This window comes from Dama dama, chromosome 11 (genome assembly GCF_033118175.1).
Source record: "Dama dama isolate Ldn47 chromosome 11, ASM3311817v1, whole genome shotgun sequence".
In the NCBI taxonomy this organism is placed as follows: Eukaryota; Metazoa; Chordata; class Mammalia; order Artiodactyla; family Cervidae; genus Dama; species Dama dama.
Genome location: NC_083691.1, coordinates 75,003,330 through 75,012,342, shown reverse-complemented (window position 1 = coordinate 75,012,342; position 9,013 = coordinate 75,003,330).

Here is a 9,013-nt window from a genome sequence, read left to right as displayed (position 1 = left end):
GCCCACGGCTTACCTGGAACCCTGTAAAAATCTAAACTTTGGCCTGAAATGATATCTCCTCACTCACAGCGAGAGGCTGTTAATCCTTTCCCATAGGTTTGACTCCCCTCTGGCAACTTCTGTCTATCCAGAGGCCTCTAGTCCCTATGAGATGACATAGCATTTATAGGCACAGGTCACACTCAGGGCCAGGCCTGCTCTAACCTAGCCCCCAGTTCTGGAAACCCAGCCACCTGCTACCCCAGGTCCAAGACCTTAGTGCTTTAGTCCTGCCCCATCACCTTATTTCCCAAGCCCAGAATTTGATTCCCTGCCACACTCACCCCTTCTTGTATCTTAATTTTCTGCCTGTCATTCCACTCTGGGGCCTGCAGCCCCGTAGCCCTTCACCCCCGCAAGGATTAGGGGTTGTACCCCCAGGGCCCAGGACAAAGCCAGACGCTGCTCCAATAATTCTCCTGTGCCCCCTCCTACTGGACGGCTCTTGACTCCTTCCTGCTAGAGGTCCCCATGGACAAAGACCCACCCCCCACCAATGGCTCCTTCCTTTGCTGGTCTCATTCCCACGGTTCTGTTTATAATCAATTGATGAGTGTTCCTGAGTATGACATGTTCCTCCCCACCTTACTCTCCCCTCTGGAACACAGACTCCACAGCCAGTTCTGGAGATCTGGGTTGCCATCAGGAGTCCTTTCAAGCTGGAATCCCTCCCAGGGGGCTTGTGGATTTAGCTTTTCTGGGGTGACCTCAGAATTCTGCAAATGACAGGGAGGAGCAAGAATCTCCCTGTTGGTCCAGTGGCTAAGATTCTGGGCTCCCAATGGAGGGCGGGAGGTGGGTTCTATACTTGGTCAGGGAACTAGATCCCACATGCCACAGCTAAAGATCCTGTGTACCGCAACTAAGACCCAATGCAGTCAACATAAATAAATAAATTTTTTTTTTAATAGAAAAAAAAAAAAAAAAGAACCTTCGGAAAAACTCGTAGGTTGAAAGCTGCCAGGTAAGGACAAGCTGGACCACAAGGGGGCAGTGTCGGCCAACTGAATTAAGGTCGCCTTCCTCTTGTAGCTGTGAGGGAAGGATGGAACGTTTTCTTTTAAGTTTATGTTAAGTTACCTGAAATGAAAAAGGAGTGTCTGATGAAACACTCAAGGCTTTTGGGGGGCTACTTCAGCGTTAGCATAGGGGAGATATTCTGTACCTCATTCAGGACATTCTAGAATACCAGCTCAGGGCAAGTGTAATAGCAGCTGTACCATCTAGCTCCCAGCTCACAGGTGAGGGAACAAGGATGTGGGAACAAGGATAACAGGCCTGCATGAAGCAGGGCAGGTTTCATGGTCCCAGCGCTTATGTGCAGAAACTGCGTTCCTGGAGGGTTTCAATAACTTGCCAGGGTCTTGGCTTAGCCAATGGCAGAGCTGGACCCAGGACCCCAGGACCTCAATCCCTGGGTCAGAACTTTTTCCACGGTGCTCCACTGGGCCCTTCCTGCCACCCCAGAGGAGTTATTCAGAAATTGGTGCTGAAAGCCCCTGAGGCCCAAGCTGGAGGGTCTCCACACCCCGTTTCCAGCTCTGAATGATGCAAGTCTAGAATTTCACCCTTATGCCAACTCTTCATTGGAGTAGGCCTCCCATCAAGAGCTTCCACCTGGTTAGAGGATAAGGGCACCTGTATTCAGGCTTCACCACCGGTGGGCTTTGCTTCACTAAGTCCAGTATATAAATGGCCATTGGATTTATAGAAATTATAGATTGGGGGGGAGCAGTTTCGTGAAGTGATACATATAATTCTTTTAGATAGCAAGGTTCCCACACCTATCACCCTACTTCTCAAGCATTTAACTTATATCCACTTTTGTGGGGATTCATCTGCTACTAATTTACTTATATCACAGTAGAGAGATCAAGCAAGTAAAGTGGTCAGAAGTGAGGCCTCTGGTTCTCCTTGGAGGGTGTAAGGACAAAAAGGAAAAATGCAGCTCTTTGCCCTCTGGCCTGCCACTCTGGCCTGCCCTCTGGCCTACCTACCTCCCACTCATTAGCCGGAAGGGAGCCACCGCCTGCCCAGGGCCCTCGGCTACACTGCCCCTGGACTGCCCCTGCTGTGAGTGAGACAGCTTGTCCTGCCCTCATCCCACTGCTGCTCTAGAGGGAGAATGAGACAAGCGGCAGGTCACTTAACACAAGGCAGCTAGAGACACACAAAGGACACAGTTTCACAGGTGGCAGTAGCTGGGACAGGCCTTGAAGTCTGGAGGGACTTTCATGTGTAGAGATGAAGGAGAGAGAGTTTTGTAATCTGAGAAAACTGCCAGCAAAAAGCCAGGAAGGCATGTGAACTTGAGTGTGTCTAGGGAATGTCAAGAAGCATTGTCCCTCTCCAGTTAGATCACATGCTTCACAAAGGTGAGAAGTACATATGATGAGCCTCGGTATCCAGCACAGGGTTATGGACCTGGAAGGGGCTTGTGAAGTATCATTTTGGGTGAACTTCTCAAAAGGCAGCACCTTCCCCTGGAGTACTGAGGCAGCTGTGTTGACATGGAACTGAATTCCTAGTACCTCCATGCTATGTTAGTTATCAATTTATTGCCTCTCAACTGTAAATCCACCCTTAATTGCCCAGCTCCTGATACTGAAGTAAAGCCCTGTAAGCATCTCTTGCCAGCCCCTGATATTAAGCTTTGTCAGTAGAGGGCGCTGAAGAGACATCATACTGCTCATGGGGTTCTCAAGGCAAGAAGACTGAAGTGGTTTGCCATTCCCTTCTCCAGTGGACCACATTTTGTCAGAACTCTCCACCATGACCCATCCATCTTGGGTGGCCTACACAGCATGGCTCATAGTTTCACTGAGTTAGACAAGGCTGTAGTCCATGTGATCAGATTGATTAGTTTTCTGTGATTGTGGTTTTCATTCTGTCTGCCCTCTGATGGAGAAGGATAAGAGGCTTATGGAAGCTTCCTGATGGGAAAGACTGACTGAGGGGGAAACTGGGTCTTGCTTTGATGGGTGGGGCCATGCTCAGTAAATCTTTAATCCAATTTTCTTTTGGAGCTAGAATGTTAGGTCCATGAATCAAGGCAAACTGGAAGTGGTCAAACAGGAGATGGCAAGAGTGAACATAGACATTTTAGGAATCAGCGAACTAAAATGGACTGGAATGGGTGAATTTAACTCAGATGACCACTATACTTACTACTGTGTGCAAGAATCCCTTAGAAGAAATGGAGTAGCCATCATAATCAACAGAAGAGTCTGAAATGCAGTACTTGGATGCAATCTCAAAAACGACAGAATGATCTCTGTTTGTTTCCAAAGCAAACCATTCAGTATCATGGCAATCCAAGCCTATGCCGCAACCAGTAATGCTGAAGAACCTGAAATTGAACGGTTCTACGAAGACCTACAAGACCTTTTAGAACTAACACACCAAAAAAAGATGTATGGGGTGTTATATGGGGACTGGAATGTAAAAGTAGGAAGTCAAGAAACACCTGGAGTAACAGGCAAATTTGGCCTTGGAGTAAAGAATGAAACAGGGCAAAGGCTAATAGAGTTTTTCCAAGAGAACGCACTGGTCATAGCAAACACCCTCTTCCAACAACACAAGAGAAGACTCTACACATGGACATCACCAGATGGTCAACACCTAAATCAGATTGATTATATTCTTTGCAGCCAAATATGGAGAAGCTCTAGACAGTCAGCAAAAACAAGACTAGGAGCTGACTGTGACTCAGATCATGAACTCCTTATTGCCAAATTCAGACTTAAATTGAAGAAAGTAGGGAAAACCACTAGACCATTCAGGTATGACCTAAATCAAATCCCTTATGACTATACAGTGGAAGTGAGAAGTAGATTTAAGGGACTAGATCTGATAGACAGAGAGCCTGATGAACTATGGACAGAGGTTCGTGACATTGTACAGGAGACAGGGATCAAGACCATCCCCAAGAAAAAGAAATGCAAAAAAGCAAAATGGCTGAGGAGGCCTTACCAATAGCTGTGAAAAAGAAGAGGAGTGAAAAGGAAAGATATACCCATTTGAACGCAGAGTTCCAAAGAATAACAAGGAGAGATAAGAAAGCCTTCCTCACTGATCAGTGCAAAGAAATAGAGGAAAACAATAGAATGGGAAAGACTAGAGGTCTCTTCAAGAAAATTAGAGATACCAAGGGAACTTTTCATGTGAAGATGGGCAATAAAAGACAGAACTAATATAAATAAAGGACCTAACAGAAGCAGAAGATATTAAGAAGAGGTGGCAAGAACACACAGAAGAACTCTACAATAAAGATCTTCATGACCCAGATAATCACCATGGCGTGATCACTCACCTAGAGCCAGACATCCTGGAATGTGAAGGCAAGTGGGCCTTAGCATCACTACGTACAAAGCTAATGGAGGTGATGGAATTCCAGTTGAGCTATTTCAAATCCTAAAAGATGATGCTGTGAAAGTGCTGCACTCAATATGCCAGCGAATTTGGAAAACTCAGCAGTGGTCACAGGACTGGAAAAGGTCAGTTTTCATTCCAGTCCCTAAGAAAGGCACTGCCAATGAATGTTCAAACTACCACACAATTGCACTCATCTCACACACAAATAAAGTAATCCTCAAAATTCTCCAAGCCAGGCTTCAACAATATGTGAACTGTGAACTTCCAAATGTTCAAGCTGATTTTAGAAAAGGCACAGGAACCAGAGATCAAATTGCCAACATCTGCCGGATCATCGAAAAAGCAAGAGAGTTCCAGAAAAACATCTATTTCTGCTTTATTGACTATGCCAAAGCCTTTGACTATGTGGGTCACAATAAACTGTGGAAAATTCTTAAAGAGATGGGAATACCAGACCACCTGACCTGCCTCTTGAGAAATCTGTATACAGGTCAGGAAGCAATAGTTAGGACTGGACAAGGAACAACAGACTGGTTCCAAATAGGGAAAGGAGTACATCAAGGCTGTATATTGTCACCCTGCTTATTTACCTTATATGCAGAGTACATCATGAGAAACACTGAGCTGGATGAAGCACAAGCTGGAATCAAGATTGCTGGAAAAAAATATCAATAACCTCAAATATGCAGATGATACCACCCTTATGGCAGAAAGTGAAGAACTAAAGAGCCTCTTGATGAAAATGAAAGAGGAGAGTGAAAAAGTTGGCTTAAAGTTCAACATTCAGAAAACTAAGATCATGGCATCTGGCCCCATCACTTCATGGCAAATAGATGGAGAAACAGTTGAAACAGTGGCAGACTTTATTTTTATGGGCTCCAGAATCACTGCAGATGGTGACTGCAGCCATGAAATTAAAAGACGTTTACTCCTTGGAAGGAAAGTTGTGACCAACCTAGATAGCATATTAAAAAGCAGAGACATTACTTTGCCAACAAATGTCCATCTAGTCAAGGCTATGGTTTTTCCAGTAGTCATGTATGGATGTGAGAGTTGGACTACAAAGAAAACTGAGTGCTGAAGAATTGAAGCTTTTGAACTGTGGTGTTGGAGAAGACTCTTGAGAGTCCCTTGGACTGCAAGGAGATCCAACTGGCCCATCCTAAAGAAGATCAGTCCTGAGTGTTCATTGGAAGGACTGATGCTGAAACTGAAACTCCAATACTTTGGCCACCTGATGCGAAGAGCTGACTCATTTGAAAAGACCCTGATGCTGGGAAAGATTGAAGGCAGGAGGAGAAGGGGATGACAGAGGATGAGATGGTTGGATGGCATCACTGACTTAATGGACATGCGCTTGGGTAAACTCCGGGAGTTGGTGATGGACAGGGAGGTGTGCTGCAGTCCATGGGGTCGCAAAGAATTGGACACAACTGAGTGACTGAATTGAACTGAAGAGACATCAGAGGAAGAAAGGGCGCCTCTCCTGGCTCTGGGACTCTGCTTTCTTCTTCCTGTTTCAGTGCTGGGCATGGTACTCATCTCCAGAGAGTCTCAGGGGCACCTTTGGAGAAGCTTGTCCCAACAGGTTTCCTGGCTAAGGTTCTCCAATGACTTCCTGGAAAGTTTAACACCAGCTTCTAGGCACCTTCCAGGTGAGATCTGTTGGCACCCCATGGTCAGTTTCCAGCTTGAACTTGACCTCAGTGAACAAGGCTTGATGACTCCAGACACACCCTCTCCAGTGGGATCTGAATCTCAGCCTCTAAGAGGCACCACTCCCAAATTCATTCCTGTATTACTTAGAGTTGTCTTTATTCCTTAGTAGCCAATTCCCTGTCACTAGTTAATAATTCTTTACATTCTGCCTTCCCTGTTAGAATTTCTGTGTGGCTTCTGTCTTCTGATCAGGCCCTGACTGATAAAATGTTCATATATGTGTTGTGGAGCTGCACTCCTCAGGCCTGAAAGTCTTGTTATGGCCCAATCTGCCGGCCAAAGAAAGAGCCTGGAAACAGCGACAGAGCTGTTAATATCAGTGGTTTGCTGGATAGGGGATCTTACACGCCTGAAGTCAGGGAGGCTACTGTTTATAGGGGGAATTGATGCCAGGTTGGTTCACCAGTTACCAGGGAAATCAGCTGCTAGGGTATAGCCCTCACAGCCCCTTTGGTTAGCAAGCATCATGAGGGTGGACATTTCCCTTTAATAAACTAGCAGGTAGATCTGCTCTGAACTAAGGATTAGAACAATCCCTAGCTGGGGCAAGGGGCAAACATGAAGGCAGTTACTGGTTAAGTTCCATGAATAGGAGGTTTGGATAGTCAGGTAAGGAGGAAGCAGGTGAAGCGGGGACTGGTGGAGAAGGGGTCATACAGAGAGCAAGCCATACACATGCCTTCATATACATCGTGGCATACACCCTGGGGGTGGGTGTCCTTACATCAGATGCACCCAGCAAATCCTCTGAGCATTTAGGTCTCCCTTTCCTTTTGCATACTCACTGTATATCAGCCAGGGTTCCATCAGGAAAATAGAAACTGCTCTCGGTATTTCCAGCAGGAAGGGATTTAACACAGGGACTCTGGTGCTTAAGTCCAGGCTTCACCTGATCCTACCTGCATCACTAGGGGCAGGCGACTTAGCCTTTCTGAAACTCAGTTACTACTTCTGTGAAGACAGAGATAGTCATAGTACCTAACTCATAGGATTTCTCTGAAAAATTACATAAAATGATCCATGAAAAGTTCCCAGTACCTGGTAGATGGTTAGTGCCCGATCATTGTAAACTATTGTTGGTGTTACTATTCAGTCAGTTCAGTAGTTCAGTGGTGTCCGACTCTTTGAGACCCCATAGACTGCAGCATGCCAGGCTTCCCTGTCCATCACCAACTCCTGTAGCTTACTCAGACTCATACAATCACCTAAATGCTCTAGCACACCTGAGCTGAAATGTCTCAAAATCCCAGCAGTCTGCAGCTGAGGCAGCCAGAAAGGGAAGAGGACATGTTGGCAGTTGGACATCTGTCCCCAGTGAAAGTAAAGGCAACCCCAGATGGGAGAGGGGCCACAGAGGTGGGGGGATGGCACGTGGGGTGGGTATGACCCTGTGGCTTAAAGATGCCTACCTGTCTTCAACTAGATTACACAGCCTAAACTTCCTTTGACCCATACTGAGCAAACCTCTCTCTTCCACACACTTTTTAAAAATTGTAACTGAAAACATAATATATGCACATTGCTTTTTACAAAACGCTATACAGTTAGGAATATCTCTGTCCTACCCCAAACCCTCAATCTCCCCATCCTCCCACCTCAGGCACAGCCATCAGGAACCAGTTTCTTTTATGGTTTTACAGGCATATTCTAGGCATATACCAGTATAATATGTTTTCCTATTTTTAATATACAGGAAAGCACTGCTTTTGCTTTTCCACTGAGTAATATATCTTGGAGAGCATTCCATAATTGTGCGAATGCATCTACCTTATTTGTTATTTTTTCTTTAGTCTTATTCTTTTAAAAATCTGCATAGTATTCTTGATATGGATACAGCACTAACCAGATTGCTTCTAGTGGAAATTTAACTTTTTTCCGGTCTTTTGCTATTATAAGCAATGTGTAATACACATCCATGTACACCTGTCTTTCTTCCATTTGAAGTAGAAAATTGTCTTACCTCTCAGAGTTGGAGCCCTAAAGACCATCCTATGGTCTAGTATAAACACATCAGGGAAGGAGACGGGAAGCCCGCATTCCAGTCTTAGCTCAACCACTAACATCCTCTGCACTCAGACACTGATCACTTCATCTCTCTGTGTGACTCAGGTTCCTTGCTTGTCAGGAAGCAATAATTACACCTGCTTTAAATGGCCTCATCAGGCATTCTGAGAATCAAATGAGATAATGGGCATGGAAGTTTGTGAGTGCCATACTAATATACATACACATCTCTCATCAGGTTATTTGCCAAAACAATTGACACTTTACTATACGAATCTGTCCACCAACTTTCAGCACGGTGCCTGCTGCACCCAGTGGGCCTTCTAAGGGAAGCTGACCCCCCACCACCACCCTCAGCTCCTGCTTAGGAACCACCCAAGGCTGCTGCACACTGTTCTGTATGGCCCTGCCTCCCCATCCCTCCACTTTTCCACTGCCCACCCAGCCGGGCTGGACACCTTTCCAATAGACGGGCTGCCCAGCAACTAGAATGAGAAGCTCTGCCCACATAGAGACAAAGCAGGTCATTCTGATTCCTGCTCTTGGGAAAGTCAACTAGGAAATCATGATGACTAAGACAGTTAAGACAAACACAACACTGAATGCATAGAGAGAGGTCATGCAGTCAGGGCTGTGAAGGGTTTTTAGAAGCTCAAGTTACAATATGCTGCAATTGGGAGGAAGCAGAAACGTTACATACATTAGAGCTATGAGATAGGGAAAAAAGTGAGAAAGGGTGTTGATTAAAGTGAGAGGACAGAGAAGCAGAAACATCAGAGCCAGCCAGGTAACAATAACCAGGCACACGAAGGCAGCACAGTCCCCGGGGGCGCCCATGTGATCCTGTCTCCTCATTCCCTCAAGAGGCTTTACTCTA